This window comes from Amblyomma americanum, chromosome 6 (genome assembly GCF_052857255.1).
Source record: "Amblyomma americanum isolate KBUSLIRL-KWMA chromosome 6, ASM5285725v1, whole genome shotgun sequence".
NCBI lineage: Eukaryota > Metazoa > Arthropoda > Arachnida > Ixodida > Ixodidae > Amblyomma > Amblyomma americanum.
Window position 1 is genome coordinate 155,218,007 of NC_135502.1, and position 16,571 is coordinate 155,234,577.

The following is a 16,571-nucleotide window of genomic DNA, read 5'->3' on the forward strand; positions in this document are numbered from 1 at the left end:
TGGCCGACAGTCCTGCCTGTGAAAGCTGTGGTTGTGAGGAGACCGTCGCTCATCTTCTCTGTGAGTGCCCTGCATTTGCGAGTGCAACCCATACACTGTGCTGTGGCCTGGACCTCCTCGATCCTAGCCCATGAACAGAGCAAAAGATCCTCGGTCCGTGGCCGCAGCAGTCGACTGCCCTCAAGGCATACAAGGCACTCTGCCTACTTGAGAGCGACCGGTTTGAGTGAAAAATTGTTACAGCGTTGTGCGTGTCTGTGTGTGTCATGCCTTTTTCCCCTTCTCTCTTCCTCCTTTTAGTCCCCTGATTCCTCTTCCCCTGTGCAGGGTAGCCAACCGGAACCTCTTTCTGGTTAACATCCCTGCCTTTCTCTCCTCCTCTATCTCTATCTGATGAATTAGCCAGTATCTTTTGTAACTTTCTGGCTTAAAGCCACTGCAAACAGTTCATTCTCGCTTGAAACACAATGCACAGCGCATGTATTGCACTGCATAGGAGTGAGCAAAAGTGCAGAGACCGCGTGAACTGTAGCAGGATGACTTGTCAGCGCTGTCTGACGGTGCGCGTGTGTTGTCGAGGGTACAGATATGTGCCTTGCGCCCTTTTTAATGTAGAGTAAGGGACAAAAGTATCTGGACCAAGTGTTCCTCAAACGAAGCCAATAGCTCTGCTAATGTCCGGTGGCTGCAGACTACACACTCGTGGAGGTGAAAGAAGAAAATTACTACTTTCTCCTGAACAAGTATGGCCTCCAGCCGCCGGCTAATAGCAGAGCTATCGGCTTCATTTGAGGAGCACGTGGTTCAGAAAATTTTATGCGTTGCATATTGCAATCACTCAGTTCAGTCCTTGGGCGCGGCCGGGCAGCCACCATTGACCTTTAGCGCAACCACGTGACGTGACGTCACTACAGCCGGAGGAAAAGCTGGGGCCCAACTCGCGCGGTCGCGCGCGGCCGCAGCCACCACCTGACTCCCGCTCCTCCCGCTAGGGGCGCTGCGCCGACGGGTGACGTCACGGAGGAAAAGCTGGGCACCAACTCGCGCGGTCGCGCGCGCAGCCACCACCTGACTTCCGCTCCTCCCGCTAGGGGCGCTGCGCCGGCGCGTGACGTCACGGAGGAAAAGCTGGGCCCCAACTGGCGCGGTCGCGCGCGGCCGCAGCCACCACCTGACTCCCGCTCCTCCCGCTAGGGGCGCTGCGCTATGATTGACGTCACGGCATATGTATAAAAGAGCTGCGCTCCTTCGCCGGGACAGTCTTATACCCCTGTCACACGGGCATTTCGAGGGCCCTCGAACCGATAGTCTATCGACTCAAAGGCGATCGAGCGCTGCTACACGGGCAGTTTCAATGGCGATCGAGTCAATAGCCTATCGAGTCAACGGAGCAGCACGGAACTCTATCGAGATATGGAACGCATTCTTGGCTTAACCAAGCTAAGCCTGGCCATTTTTTTGTCCCCGACTGTACTGGTCTGTTCGCCCACGTATTGCAATCAGACACGGCTTTTTCAACAGAGAAGCCGCCACAGGCCACTCATTGCTTCGGCGGTGGCCGGCCGTCTGGGCGTGCGAGTTGGCGCGGCCGGACCGTTTATTCATTCAGTCCGATCGCAAGTCGCACTCGCTGCGCAACTTTCAGCGTAAATTCTGCATGCTGTCAAAAACAGCGCTCGCATTTCACTTGATGGCGGCTGTTCTGCACAGTGAATTATGTATACTAAAGACAACGAATGGTGTAGTTGAGCTTGCGAGATGCTACAAAGCGCGAAATTTTTCGACGGACTCGCCTTACACGAATCATACCCCTGTCACACGGCATTCCTCGAAGGCCTTTCCAGCAAAGGCACCGTTTTTCACCTAAGGAGCGAAAGCTTAAAGGAGCAGTGACGCAGCTACACGGTGCAGCCCACAGGTGAGAGTTGTTCAGGCTTAGCACCCGCTGCTGTACTCGTGGCGGCTGAAGTGATTGTTTCAAAATTAAAATTAAAGTGGAGTGTTCTGTTCATTCGTTGAGCTCAGACAATTTTTCTTATTCTGATAGCTTCCTTAAAAGTACTGCAAGAGCTACTCTCATCATCAGAAGCAGGTATTGTGTGTTGCCTTGGCCACCAGGGGCACTCGGTGTTGCTGCAACACTTTCACTGTCTTGAAATCTGTGCATAAAATGTAAAAAACCGCACCAAAATCGAAACCAGACACACCTTTTTTATTTAAAAAAAATATTTTCAAACATTGTTGGCTGTATTTATATTTTTATTGCTTTTAATTTTGACGTTGGTAGGCACTGCGATTTAAGTTCTCCAAGGCCGCGCCTTTCTGCTCCGAAGGTCTCTGACGAGCGCCCTCGCCCCCAAGGACCCTAGCGGCAAAGGCGCAACATTAGTGCCGTGTAGCTGCACACCTTACGCCTTTGGATATAAGGACCTGATTCTTAAAGGCCTTTGCAGCGCCCGCGTGACCGGGGTATCAGTCGTGTAGAAGCACATTGAGAACCTGTGCGAAAGGTCGTGCTAAAATAGAGCATGGTGGTAGTGGTCATCAGTAACAGCTCGAGTGTTCCTTCATATACCTTAAAGCAATGAATGTTTTTCACTAGTTGCAAATTTACTAGCGTGCAGAGTTAATTCGTATTGTTTTAACTTGGTTGTAGTCTTGAGCTGCCGCGGTTGCGTAGTGATTATGGTGCTCGGCTGCTGACCCGAAAGGCATGGGTTCGATGCCGTCTGCGGCGTGTATTGCACAATGTTAGTGCACGCTAATGAACCCCAGGTGGACGAAATTTTCCGGACCCCACCATTATGACGTCCCTGAGTCACTTTGTGATGTTAATACTCATAAGCCAAACCTAACTACATGATTTGCGTCTTCACTAAGTGCTGTACTGCAGGCTGTTCGAATGCCAACGGTTTATGCTTGTTAATTTCGAGTTCCTTGCTCCTGCTTGAGAGCTACAGCACTCTAGCACTGCAGCAGCCAACACTGCACACTCAAGTGGAGCAAACAGCCGTTTATAGAGTCTGTGCGTTGGTAGAAAGATAAGACTAGCGAGCGAAAACAGGAGCACCAGAAGAACTTCAAAGGACAATGCTGTGCTGTGTACTACTTCTGGTGTTTCCAATTTTGTTTGCTGGTATCGTTATTCTTAATGCACACCAACTAGCAAGCGTTGGTTGCCCTATTTTCTGAGAGACCTGAAATGTGTGAACATATGTAGAAATCATTGTGCTAGTGCAAAAAGTTGCGGTCGTGCCTCAAGAAGATAGTATATCAGTAAGTAAGCTGGAAAGTGCTTAGATGCTGGCAGCGAGTGCTTACCTGTAACAGCTGTGTAAATAAGCTCAAATGTATGCCAAAAAAGGTAAGTGGCCAGCTCTACGCTATGTATTTCAGCAATTGTATTTGCTGTGGCATATATATAGCATTGGAAAAAGAGGGAAACAAACAGAATTTCGTCAGCCCATAGGAGGGAAACTTTCCATTCTTTCTTCTCTTCGGAAGTGCTTTCACTTCTTTCAGCGAGCGAAAAGGACCTCATCAAGACCACGACCAAAAAGCATATCGCTGTTCCAGACAGCATATTCGAGGATATTCGCAGATCAGCAAAGATGGACATTCACACGAGGCAATTAATTTTGCACAGAACATTAATTTCTCGAAGATGGAGTTCCACGCAACATAGAAGACATCACGTGTAAAGTTTTGCAAGAAATTGAAACAGTAGTTTTGTGACATACTTGCAAAACCCACTGAAATTTGTATTTTTCGTGTTGGAAACTTGTGAAGCATTTTTGCTTAATTGCTGACGTGTGTGTTTTTTAATTTTATCAATCTCTCAGCCACAAAGACAAAAAGGAAAAGATGGCCACATCGAGGAAGCAAAAACTTACTGAGCTTAACGGCAGTGAGCAAGAAAGCTAATAGGAAGACTTAGTTGTGAAAACATAATTACACCAATAGCGGGAGCGCTCAATGTAACTTCGCACGAAGATCAAACATCTGTAGGATTAGCTAGATGCCTCACAATGCCGTTGCGAGAAGTTGCAGCGCTACATTGACAAGGCACAATACCGCACTGATAGGCTGCAGAACCTCCTTGAGATAAAGCTTGGTAAGCTGGTTATATAATTCAGTCAATTTTTGGTACGTATGCAAGCAAGTGTACTTTTCATAGATACAAGTGTGGATGTGTTATAGGCGATTTGAATCGTATGGTACATGCTAATCTTTCTCACATAGTAAATGATTAATATTTGTAAATTTAATTTTTTTCGTAGAAGCTTGGTGTAGGGGCTTGGCTGCTGATGGCCATAAGATGTATGTCACCAGCATTAGGAGGAGGAACACGCCTGGAGACAATGAGTCCCTATTGGCCTTGAGCACATTCCTCCCACTGCAGTAATTCTTGTTCACACTTTAACCAGACTCCTCTACCTACTCTTTCAGAGCTACTAGCACATTTCCCAGCGTTTAGCGGCATTAAGGATCATAATATTGGAGAGCTTTAGTATAAGAGGCTTTGCGTGATTGCGTGCATAATGGAATAGTGGGCCCAGAGTGCGCATGGAGAGAACGCTAACTGGAAAACAGCGTTAGTGTACGCAACATTCTTCAGAAGTTAGCGTGAAAACATTATGGCATCCTTCCAATCGAGAGCCGCCCGCTTCAGCCGATTCATCAGTCCTTGCGATTCCGGCCAGCATGTTTACCAGCAACTACTGGTGTTGCTATGACTTACCTTGCTTTGACGACAATGCTTAAGCTACAAATCCGCCCAATGTTTCAGATACACTCTCGATTCTGGCGACCCATTTAGAAGACCCTTTCGCCTCCTTGTCAAGCAGACCGCGCTTAACCATTTCAGAACGCTCTGCTAAAACTGTCTCTGGAGATAAGTTGCTTGCATCTGGCTAATGTAATTGCCCTTAGGTCCGTTTTGTGCTAACACTATACTAAAACTCTCTTTGGTCGCAATTCTATAATTAGAGCTAAGTGCATCTTTTCGTTTCTCTTGTATTTTTGGTGCTGTTTGGCTTTCTTTTGTAATGAACATAGTGAACATTTTCTACAAATACTTGACCACTGCAAATTGATTCATGATTTTCGGGATGTAATATTTCTCCTCATCGAATAATTGTGCAGGCCACAGGCCAAACAGTGACTTCTGAACCTGCTGTTTTCTCTGCTTCCAAGGACCAGCCCAGCCAGTTATAGAAAAGAAGGCAGCTATAAAGCATGATAAGTAGGTTGTTGTTGATCATTCTCAGACAGCCTGCAATTTGTTCCACACATTGCCAACATTCAGCACACAAAAGGTCTCTAGGCTACAAGGCAGCAGAAATGATGTCACGCTTGCCCTCAGTAATGTCGTGGACACGCCATTGCTTTGACAGTTGCCTGGCAGTGCGCAGTTGAGAATTCTGTGTCCTGCGCAATTCTTTCAAGAGACAAGAGTTTTTGAATGCTATGTACAATTGAGAGTGACAGCATGAGTGAAGATTACGTTTCCGATGAGGAACTACCTAGCCGAATGTGCATGATAAAGGTGTGAGGTTTTGATCTATTTCAAGGTAGGCGATCTGCGCAAGCCCTCCTAGGTGGTGCCGAGTAAGCTGCACCTAGCTATATGGTGTTTATGGTGAACGTTTCCTGCACTGGCAGTGGCTGCGAGAGACAAAACAGTGCTTTATGTGCAGTATCATATGTAGAAGCCACATAAACATGCAGTTTCGATGGGTCAGGCGAAGCATTGCAAGCTTGCTTCCGTGGAGGAAAAAAGAATATAGGAGCAGTCGTTACATTTTTTGAAGCTGTATGTGAGGGCTCTCTTTCACTAGTTGTCCGCTCATTTGGTGCCTGTGCGCATGTGCAGCATGCAGTGCAGCATACGATTTCTCTGCACCCAAAGTTAATACTGGCCTTGCCGTTGGCCAATAGTTCCCGGTAGTACTTGCAAAAACACATGACTTCTAGCACATTTTAAAGGCACAGCTTGGACAGCGAGGGCATCTCCTATGCTTTCATTCCTCCATGATCGCTTATGCCTTGGACAAGACGATGCTCATTCCTCTGGTGGAAGCGAGATGATGCCACTGGTATCATCTTTGCGAAATCATGCTTCTTTGGTGGGCTGTCGCTGCAGCTGATGTAAATATCAGATCAATTCTAACTTAATCAGACAGGTAGCCTCTCAAAAAATATAATCACGATATGCAGGGAAATGACCTTGAATTGTGGACTTGAGAAGGTTGAAGGAAATGGGCTCTAAAACATTTCAAAACCACACCAAACGTGTCCTGGGCGAGATTGATGTCGCATCTCTTATTGTCTTAGCTCTAAAAGGCGGCCAGTCGATGCAATGACTTGGAAATTACTTAATAATTACTTATACTGGCTCTCATTTCTGTTTAGGAAGTGTTGCTGTGGTGGCTCTCACTGCCACAGCCATGATTTGGGCCAGAACGGTAAGCTATAGTTTGCGGGGATAGGGTGGGCGAAGCTGGCAGAGGACAGGGTTAACGAGAGAGACATGACTATGCCACCTTGCGGTGGGCATAGTCAGGCTGATGATGATAGACGCTTATTCTTTGCTTGAGTTTTTGAAGTAGACTAGCTTTGTAATTACCTTGTCTTTGATGAGGTGTTGCATGCATTTGAGAGCTTCAAATTCCTTTCTCATTAGCCCCTGGCATGGAGCACAGGCTAACCTGGTTCCCTTTTTGTGGCGACTACTCATGAAGAACCACCAAGACAGGTATTGAAAAGAGAATTATGAACCGTAGGCCAGTGGCATGTAATTTGCACAGTGTAATGTTGATATAAATTAGCTATAAGCTTCGGAAATAATTTGCAGTGAGCTAGCTATCTCGATGCGAATCATTGCTACTCATACTAGCAGGATTTTTTGGACGGTTAGAAAGGTAACAAGATTGCCTGCAATTCTGCCCAGTGTATGTGCAAACTCTTTTCTTCAGCGGTGCATCAGTTCACTGACGGGTATGGGGCAGTAATATGCATGATCTTGAAAATAGGGTTACTGCTCTAGAAAACATAACAGACGCAGAAGTGAACAGGATGCACGCAGATGGATTCAGGTCGTTCTGTGTTTTGACGTCATCTGGCAATGTGTACTAATTTCGCACTTTTTGCAGTGGTCTCTGGAGATTTTTCGCTTCTGTCAGGTGTTTGTGTCCTTTAGGCTGAGTTGAGTGCAGTTTTAATGTGATGTTCTGGCCTGTTGCCTTTGCAGCTTGTGGAGCAGGATTCAGACCTAGAAGTGAATTATCTGGGTCCAGAAGGGCCTGCTCAACAGAAAACCCAGGTAGGAGAAAACAAAACAGTCTGATTAGGCCTTATGACCTTGGCATATGTCAGGTTATGATTTTTAGTGAAGAACGTACGTCAAGGTTAAAGAACTGAAATTCCTTAAAAAGCTTACTTTTTTGCCCGTCCTGTGTTTCTTTTTCTGCTGTGTTTTGTGCCCTTCTTTCGCGCTGCCCCCTAATGTTTCAAATGAACTTTTGTGTCAGGGGCCTTTTTAATCTGACAGTTCACTCAGAGTAATAGACCCTCATAAAGCAGCTAAGTGCACACGCACTACAACAATCTACCGATAAAATAGCATGACAAAAACACAGTTTCACTACTTCTCTTAGGTGAGGTGTTTTGATCAGATGCTTTTGTTCAGCACTTCATTGTTGCTAAATAAATAATCTACTGCCATCAATTGCAAATAGTTCTTTAAGAAATTTCGAGGGTAGTGCAGCTAAACGTTTTTCTATGTATTTCTTCGCTGTTTCTTTTTTGATAGAAAAGGTATTGTCTGCATGTCTAGTAACTTTTCATCGTTTTGAAAGGTTGTGGAGAACAAACGATAGACCAACTGCCTTCATGCATTTATTTTTCCTTTCGAAATGGGGTTTGTGCAAAAATAGGTCAGGGGGAAGAGTTCACGGCGGGCGACTCAAAACGGCGAGCAGGACGGCGGGCAGCGCGACGGCCAATCCAAAAACAGCAAGCGATCTTGGGCAGTGCGGCGACACTTCGTCTTTCATCGGCGCCTCGTCTCCATCGGCGCTCCATCAGTGATCTGCCTATGCGGCGTCACGCCCGGCCGTCATGGTTCGCTACACTTTGTAAACGCAGTAACATAAATATTCATCTTAATCTCGTAAATAAAATGAGGGGTGTGCGAATTCATAGACTATTGCCTAAACACCTTTCAGCGTGTAGTTTAATTCAAGAATGAGGTTTGTGGTTTCATTAACTTTTTGATCTCCCAGACCTGCTTGGGTTACGAGGAAACCCATACTAGAGGGGTCCAGATAATTTTGACCATCAGCTCATCATCATGCTCATCACCACCACCACCACCACCAACCTGACTGCGCCCACTACAGGGCAAAGGCCTATCCAATGCCTCTCCAGTTAATCCTTTCCTTAGCCAGTTGCGCCCATCTTATTCCCACAGACTTAATCTCATCCGCCCTTCTAACTTTCTGCCGCAAAGTCAGTGCCTTAATATGTACTGACATTGCAGAGTGCCAGACGTCACTGCTGGTGGTGGAGACATTTATTGCGAATATTACAAAGGTTGCAGGCGAAGCCCCCCACATGGCACTTGGGAGCCCTCCTCGTGTAGAAAGGGCCCCTTACAAAGAAAAGAATAACCCTTGGAGGGCTATCCTAGAGAGAACACTAGTAATGAACTAGCGCTGTTCCTGATCGGGAGTACTGGTGAGTAGACGTTCCCAGTAATCTAGGGACACCTCTGGTGCGGGAGGATGTGGGAATGAGAGGCGGGTGAGTAGTATCTGTAGGACGTCTCTAGGTGGGCCACAGAGTTTGCAGGTCGGGGGAAATTGATCAGAAAAGCAGGCGTGGAGGAGGCTTGGGTATGCTGCTGTGCGCATTCGTAGCCTGCGCCAACGGGCAGCTTGTGCACGTGTTTCGCCTCCACTGAAACGTGGGCGTCGCAGCTAGGAGCAAACAAAAATGATGTAATGAAGATCCCTTGAAGGAAGCCATCCAGCCAATAGCGTTAGCTGGTTGTCATGGTGTCACTGTGAATCTCATTTCACCGAAGAATTATCAGCGACCCAATGCTTTCATGTTAGGAGATTAACTGTGACGTCACGAGAACATGTTCATGCTATTGGTTTGAGGGATTTTTCTGAAGCCCTCAACGGGGCCCTTAATGTGTTTTCAGTTCCGTCTTACTATAATGGTGCAGTTAATAATAACTGGCTGTTATAAAACTCTTTCCAGTAATCAATTTTAGTGTGACTAGTCAAAGAGTGAGGTGGCTAAATTGTAAGTGGAGGTTAAGGAATGCAAAAATTTGGTTCTCAAACGAACACCAAAAAGAAAGTCCATTAACTGTGGGGTTCGTTGCAGCCTGTTTTGAGAACACGCGAATTAGTGAACCTCTGCGGAGGCATGAAAAAAATTGCTGAGTAATGTCGCCTCTGCATACAGATACTTATTTATTCATATTGAAGTAAACTGCTGTGGGCTAGGCCGCTATGAAGTATTTGCAAGCGTGTTCGAACTTCATTCGCTGCAGTTCTAACCTGATTTTTTCTTTTGCTGTTTATTCCGTTCATGGCTGCAGGGTACCAATAAAGGTGTTGCTGCTTTATCTGTGGGGACTGCTCAATGATCATTTTAACAAGGTATGATAATGTGAAGTGAATTACGTATTATAGTAATGTTCATTGTAAAATGTGGACTAGAAGACTGAGTTCTTGGCAGCACAGACAAAGTCAACATGGGCTGAAGGGGAGCCTAAGTTTGCTTAGCCAAATTTTTGGTGAGAGGTTGTCTTCATCTGGGCAAAGCGCTCTAGTTTATTATCTTTCTTTTCCTTTTTCTGCTTCAGTCCAGTCTCCTTCATAACCTTCGCTGCTTTTTTCTCTTTTTTGCTGCTTTTTTTTCCTGTCTCCTTAGCCTTTGCAGCCCATTTTACATCCTGCCCGGCACACAGCACTGCTGTCAGACCTCCCAACTGTGCCGTTTACAAACACCAGCGAGGAATTGTTTATCCTGTGCATGAGCCTGACTGAGGTGGCGGCGAGATTCTCGACAGAGAGCCCTGCAGACCCCCTGCATCAGTGCTTTGTGCATGCCCTCGGTGCTCGTCTTCGGTGCAACTTGTGGAGTTCTGAGTCACTCCTGCCTTCTGGATGTGCCCTGCTGTGACGCTGTGCATATCCGCCCGAGTAGAATCTTGTCATGGCTCCCCTCTGCAGCAGCTTTGCTCACCAAGGCTTGAGTCCGAGAAGCCGGTAATGTCCTATACTTTTACCTCTTTTCATTTCGTATTTTCTCTCTCTTCATTTTTGCACCTCAAGTACTTTTGTTATCAGTTCATTCTCCTAGGTCGATAATGCTACAGCCTTTAAACTACCAAGCCTTTGCTTTGGCCAGTTTGTCCCATTTAGAACACTTTGTCTTTAAACTCTTCTTCTCCCGTTTTTTGTTCACTTTGGTTTATTTGCATTTTTTCCTTCTCACCATTTTGCGTTGTAATCTTTTCCTCTTTCCCGTCTCACCTACTTGTAGCATCTTCTCTCTTTTCTGTGGCATTTTCAATTTTTCGTTGACATTTTGTGTCTTATTTTTTCTTCCCTGCTTACACCTCTACTTTGCATTCTTTCTGCCGTTCTCCTAAAGGGACACTAAAGGGAAATACAAAGTCATGCTAGACTTTTAAGGTAGGAAAAATTGATAGCAAAATTGTCATTTTTATGAAAAACAACGCTGTTATAAGCCAGAAAACTTTATGAAACTCTGGCACACTTGGCTCTGCCACTCGAAAATTCGTGCAGTGGCAGCGAGTGACGTATTTAAGAACCAATGCTATTTTGCCCTATCAATGGGCAGTTAGTGATCGATGGGCAGTTAGTGCTGCAATACAATGTAAACAGGCGGCGAGCATAGCTGATAGCGCGAAGAGTCTCGTAATTAAAACAGCGCAAAAGAGACAACAGAAAGAAACAAAAGAAACAGGAGCGCTGAAGGTTTTGCACCATATTCTGTGCACTCAGGCTGTATGCAGCCTTTGTACGCAGCAGGTTCAAAACCGCCGAACACTCTTTTGCAGTCTAAGTGGGAAATTATTGTCGACATACGATGAAAGTAGCTCGGCTAGCATACCAGACACTGCTAAGGCTCTCGGAATTAAAACAGTGCAAAACAGATGATGGAAACAAAAGTTAACTGCGAACATGACTGCTGAAGTTTTTTCATAGTATTCTGTGAATTAAAGCTTCATGCAGCCGTTGCACACAGCAAGATCAAAAGTGGACGCCATCATCGGTGTTCTTGCAGTGCGTGCTTGCTATGCATCCCGTTGAGCGATTTCATTCTCAATTAAGCTGTCGAATCGGCTGCTATGTGCGGGCTGCGGGCTTTATGAAATTTGAGTGTTTGTTCTTTTATGCACATGTACACGTACATAATGCAACGTATGATGTTTTCCATTTTTTGCTGTGCAGAAAAAGGCGAATGTGCTTTTAGATGTGCTAAAATTATATGCGAAGTACTGCATGCATACACCGTCACCTCTCATTTGGCTCATTAAAGAGAAAGATTTCCTAGTGCAGATCACCGTACACAATAAGAGTGGGCTCTATGGGCGCGAAAGAGCGAGCGACGCGACGAGACGGCACGGCGACGCTCGCTCCGTCAGTTAGTGGGCAACCTCCATGGAAGCGAAGGCGTCAGGCGACGTGCAAAGCTTACTCCGTGCTTTGCGCACTCCAGCTTAGTAAACATGCCCGTAACCTGTTCTCTCTCTTAAAATTTTGTGAGTGTGCCTCATAGTCTGAACAAAAGAAATGCTTCCTCTACGGCAGTGGTGTAGCGGCAGTGAAGATAACCAAGACGGCGTCCTTGCGGAGACAAAGTCACATCACGGATTCACGGGGGACGTGTGCTTTGGTTCGGTGCCTGTGAACTTCGGCTTAGTAAAAACACACTAATAAACTGTCTCCGCAAAATCCTTTTGAGCAAACTATAATATACAAGTGACAATGCACGCCGCGCGTGTTTCTGCACGTATATACAGTTGGAGCGAAGAAGACGAAGTGTCCCTGCTAAGGTGGCTGCACATCGCTCGACTGAAAAATCTCGCCATCCGCATAAATACGTTACTAATATCAAGAGAAGTGACTTCGCACCATCTGAGGAAGCCCCCGAGGATTATGCGCCGTCTGGCGTGGTGGCAGTAAGCAAATGTCCTTCAGTCATCCCGGAAGCTGGACTGGGCTCCGAGGCTAGGCCTAGAGCCACCGGTGACGTGCTGGCAGCGGTGGCTTCGCCGACGTCGGTCCCTACTCCCGGTCCATCAGCGGCAGCGCACACCCCACCTTCTTCAAATGCACCAACAGCCCGTGACCGATCTGCCGTGGCGGAACTCGGCAATGGCTGCACAGCCTCCACTGCTGGATGGGGCTTCAACCGTGCAGCGTGAGGAGCAGAGCTCTCCAATGGACCTGTCTTCAGCACCTCCATCCGTGCCACCGGCTTCCTGCAGTTCTTAAAAGCGCCCCTCAGGGAACACTGCACAGGATTCATCTCCTTGCAACTGCAGCTCACAAGGCAAGCGTTCCTGCCCACCGTATGCCAACCAGGTGGCTGCGCCCACATCGGGATCGCTATCGTAAAAAGTGGCCTATAAAGCTCTGCCTTGTGCATCGTTGCAGCGATGGCGTATAGGTAGAGCACCCGCCTCGCGTGCAAGGAGACCGGGGTTCGAATCCTGGTGCCGCGCAATTCTCCACCGGTTTTCAAAAAAAAAAATCCGCGTGTCGATGGAATTGCATAACCAGGCCTGGAGTGCGGCCTGATGTCGGTGACCACAACCGACAACGCACTCTCTCACCAGAGCCGGATTTGGCCACCCTGGTGTAGTACTTGGCCACAACCTCCTATGAACAAACCAATTAGCCCTCGGCCCTCAGTCCCCAGCGGCTGCGGAGCAACTGACCACGGCGGCGGTCAGACCTGTGACGCAGCGGAGGGTGCTAAGAATCTCTGGCTCCGGTCAGGCCGCCATTTTAATCTCAACCTGGCAACGTTTAACGCTAGAACATTATCTAGTGAGGATAGCCTAGCAGTGCTGTTCGAAGAGCTAGCGGGAATTAAATGGGATGTGATAGGGCTTAGCGAAGTTAGGAGGACAGGTGAGGCGTATACAGCACTAAAGGAAGGACACATACTGTGCTACCGCGGATTAGAGTATAGAAGAGAACTAGGTGTGGGATTCCTCATTAATAAGGATATAGCTGGCAACGTAGAGGAGCTCTACAGTATCAACAGCTATAGTAATTAGGCTGAATAGGAGGCACAAGCTGAAAGTGGTGCAGGCCTACGCACCCACATCCAGCCATGATGACCAGACCGTTGAAAGTTTCTATGAGGACGTAGAATCGGCAATGAATAAAGCAAAATTGCAGTACACTGTTCTGATGGGCGACTTCATTGCGAAGATGGGCAAGAAGCAGGCTGACGATCATGCGGTAGGTGACTATGGGATAGGCTCTAGAAATAGCAGGGGAGAGTAATTATTCGAATTCACGGATAGAAATAATTTACGGATCATGAATACCTTCTTCCGCAAACGAGAAAACAGGAAGTGGACCTGGAAGAGCCCCAATGGTGAAACTAAAAATGAAATCGACTACATACTATGCGCTAAAGCTGGCATCATTCAGGATGTGGGCGTCCTCGGAAAGGTGCGCTGTAGCGACCACCGAAGAGTCAGGTCTAGAATTAGCTTAGACCTGAAGAGGGAACGGAAGAAGCTAGTGAAGAAGACCATTAACGAGTTAGCCGTAAGAGGGAAAAGACAGGAGTTTAGGATAGCACTGCAAAATAGATGTTCGGCTTTAACTGAGCAAGACGATCTTGATGTTCATACAATGAACGATATCTGACATCAATAATCACGAGTGCGCAGTAGAAGTAGGCGGTAGGACAGTGCGACAGGATACCAGGAAGCTATCTCAGATTACGAAAGATTTGATAAAGAAGCGCCAAAACGTGAGCGCGTCTTACCCAACCGACAGAATAGAACAGAGCTATCAAGGTAATAAATAAGCGCAAGGTAGGCTACATAAAGATGTTGAATATGGAGAGCATCGAGCATGCTCTAAAGAACGGAGGTAGCCTAAATGTAGTGAAAAGGGCACTGTAGGCATAGGTAAAAACCAGATGTATGCATTAAGAGACAAGCAGGGCAATGTCATTAGCAATATGGATAAGATAGTTAACGTAGCCGAAGAGTTCTACACAGACCTGAACAGTAGCCAATGTAATCAGAGCGCTAATGAGAAAGACTGCAGCGCACAGCAATGCGTCACCCCGCCAGTAACGAAAGATGAAGTAAAGCCTTAGAAGCACTGAAAAGGGGAAAAACAGCTGGGGAGAATCAGGTAGCAGCAGATCTGTTGAAGGACAGAGTTGACATCGTGCTAGACAAACTAGGCACCCTGTATACGCAATGCCTTATGACCTCGACTGTACCAGAAGCTTGGAAGAATGCAAACATTATCTTAATTCATAAGAAGAGAGACGCCAAGGACATCACAAATTACAGGCCGATCAGCTTACTATCCGTTGCCTACAAAGTATTTACTAAGGTATTCGCTAATAGAGTCAGGGCAACGTTAGACTTTAATCAACCAAATGATCAGGCAGGCTTTCGTAAAGGATATTCCACAATAGATCATATTCACACTATCAATCAGGTGATCGAGAAATGCGCAGAATATAACGAACCTCTATATATAGCTTTCATTGATTACGAGAAAGCATTCGACTCAGTGGAAACCTCGGCAGTCATACAGGCATTGTGTAATCAGGGGGTAGAAGAGCCTTATGTCAAAATACTGGAAGATATATATAGCAACTGCACAGCTACTATAGTCCTCCATAAAGTCAGCAATAAAGTTCCAGTAAGGAAGGGTGTCAGGCAAGGAGACACGATCTCGGCAAAGCTGTTCACCGCATGTTTACGGGAGGTATTTCGAGGCCTGAATTGGGAACAGTTTGGAATAAGAATAAATGTAGAATACCTAAATAATCTGTGATTCGCTGATGCTATGCCTTGCTGAGTCACTCAGGAGGTGAACTGCAAATCATGATCAATGAGTTAGACAGGCAGAGCACATCGATGGGTCTAAAGATTAACAGGCAGAAAACCAAGGTAATGTTCAACAGCTTAGCAAGGGAACAACAGTTCACAATTGGCAGCGAGAGCCTAGATGTTTTGACGGAATACATCTACTTAGGGCAGGTAGTGGCAGCTGATCCGGATCATGAGAGGGAGATAACTAGAAGGATAAGAATGGAGTGGAGCGCATATGGCAAATTCTCGCAGATCATGAGCGGCAGTTTAGCAATTTCCCTCAAGAGGAAAGTGTACAGCAGGTTTACCTTACCGGTACTCACCTACGGGGCAGAAACGTGGAGGCTAACGAAAAGAGTTCAGCTTAAGTTAAGGACAAGGCAACGAGCTTGGAAAGAAAAATGATAGGTGTAACGTTATGAGACCGGAAGCGGGCAGAGTGCGCGAGGGAACAAACACGGGTTAATGACATCATAGTCGAAATCAAGAGAAAGAAATGGGCATGGGCAGGGCAGGTAATGCGAAGGCAAGATAACCGCTGGTCCTTAAGGGTAACGAAGTAGATTCCAAGAGAAAGTTAGCGTAGCAGGGGGCGGCAGAAGGTTAGGTGGGCGGATGAGATTAAGAAGTTTGCAGGCAAAGGGTGGATGGAGCTGGCAAAAGATAGGGTTAATTAGAGAGACATGGGAGAGGCCTTTGCCCTGCAGTGTGTGTAGTAATGCTGATGATGATGGTGATGATGATGATGATGAAAGCTCTGGCAGCCAAAAGCATGACAGACATTTCGAACAGGATTCTTCAGGCAAACCTGGACGCGTGTCTAGGGACCAAAGGTTTCGTGGCTTCACGTCTCGAATGAAATCTAATACCAACGCTGTGTGGCTCCTGACTTTGGCTCCTGTCGAGCATCTGCAAACGCTCAAGTGCATATCGATTACAAGCGAGATCTCGGTGCCGGTCCACGTCTACCTAGTAGAAGGTTCTGACCTAAAACGCTGTGTTGTTTACAACGTCGACATTGCCGAAGACCAGACGACCCTCCAGCGTGAGCTGTACTGTACAACCCACCGTGTCATCCAAGCGCGGTATATGCGCTCGTGCATCGTCACACTACAGGGCCTCCAACCCTCCCAGGACAACTTTATTACTATGGCTGTGTTCGGCGGCCTCGCCCTTACAAACCGAGTGCTGTCTATTGCTACAGCTCTTTGAGACCTGGCCCCATGCGTTGATCATGCCCTTTTGCAACGCAAGAAGAGGCTGGGCTACATGGCACACCGTCTTACAGGTGCGGACTTTGGAAGAGTGACGACCAGGAGATCACCTCTCCAACTTTGCCCAACCAAACAGAAATCAACTGAGAAGGTTCGCGTGGGATCCGTAAGCAAGTGCCTCCTAATGAAAACAGAGCCCCGATACAGCCATCCAACAGGTT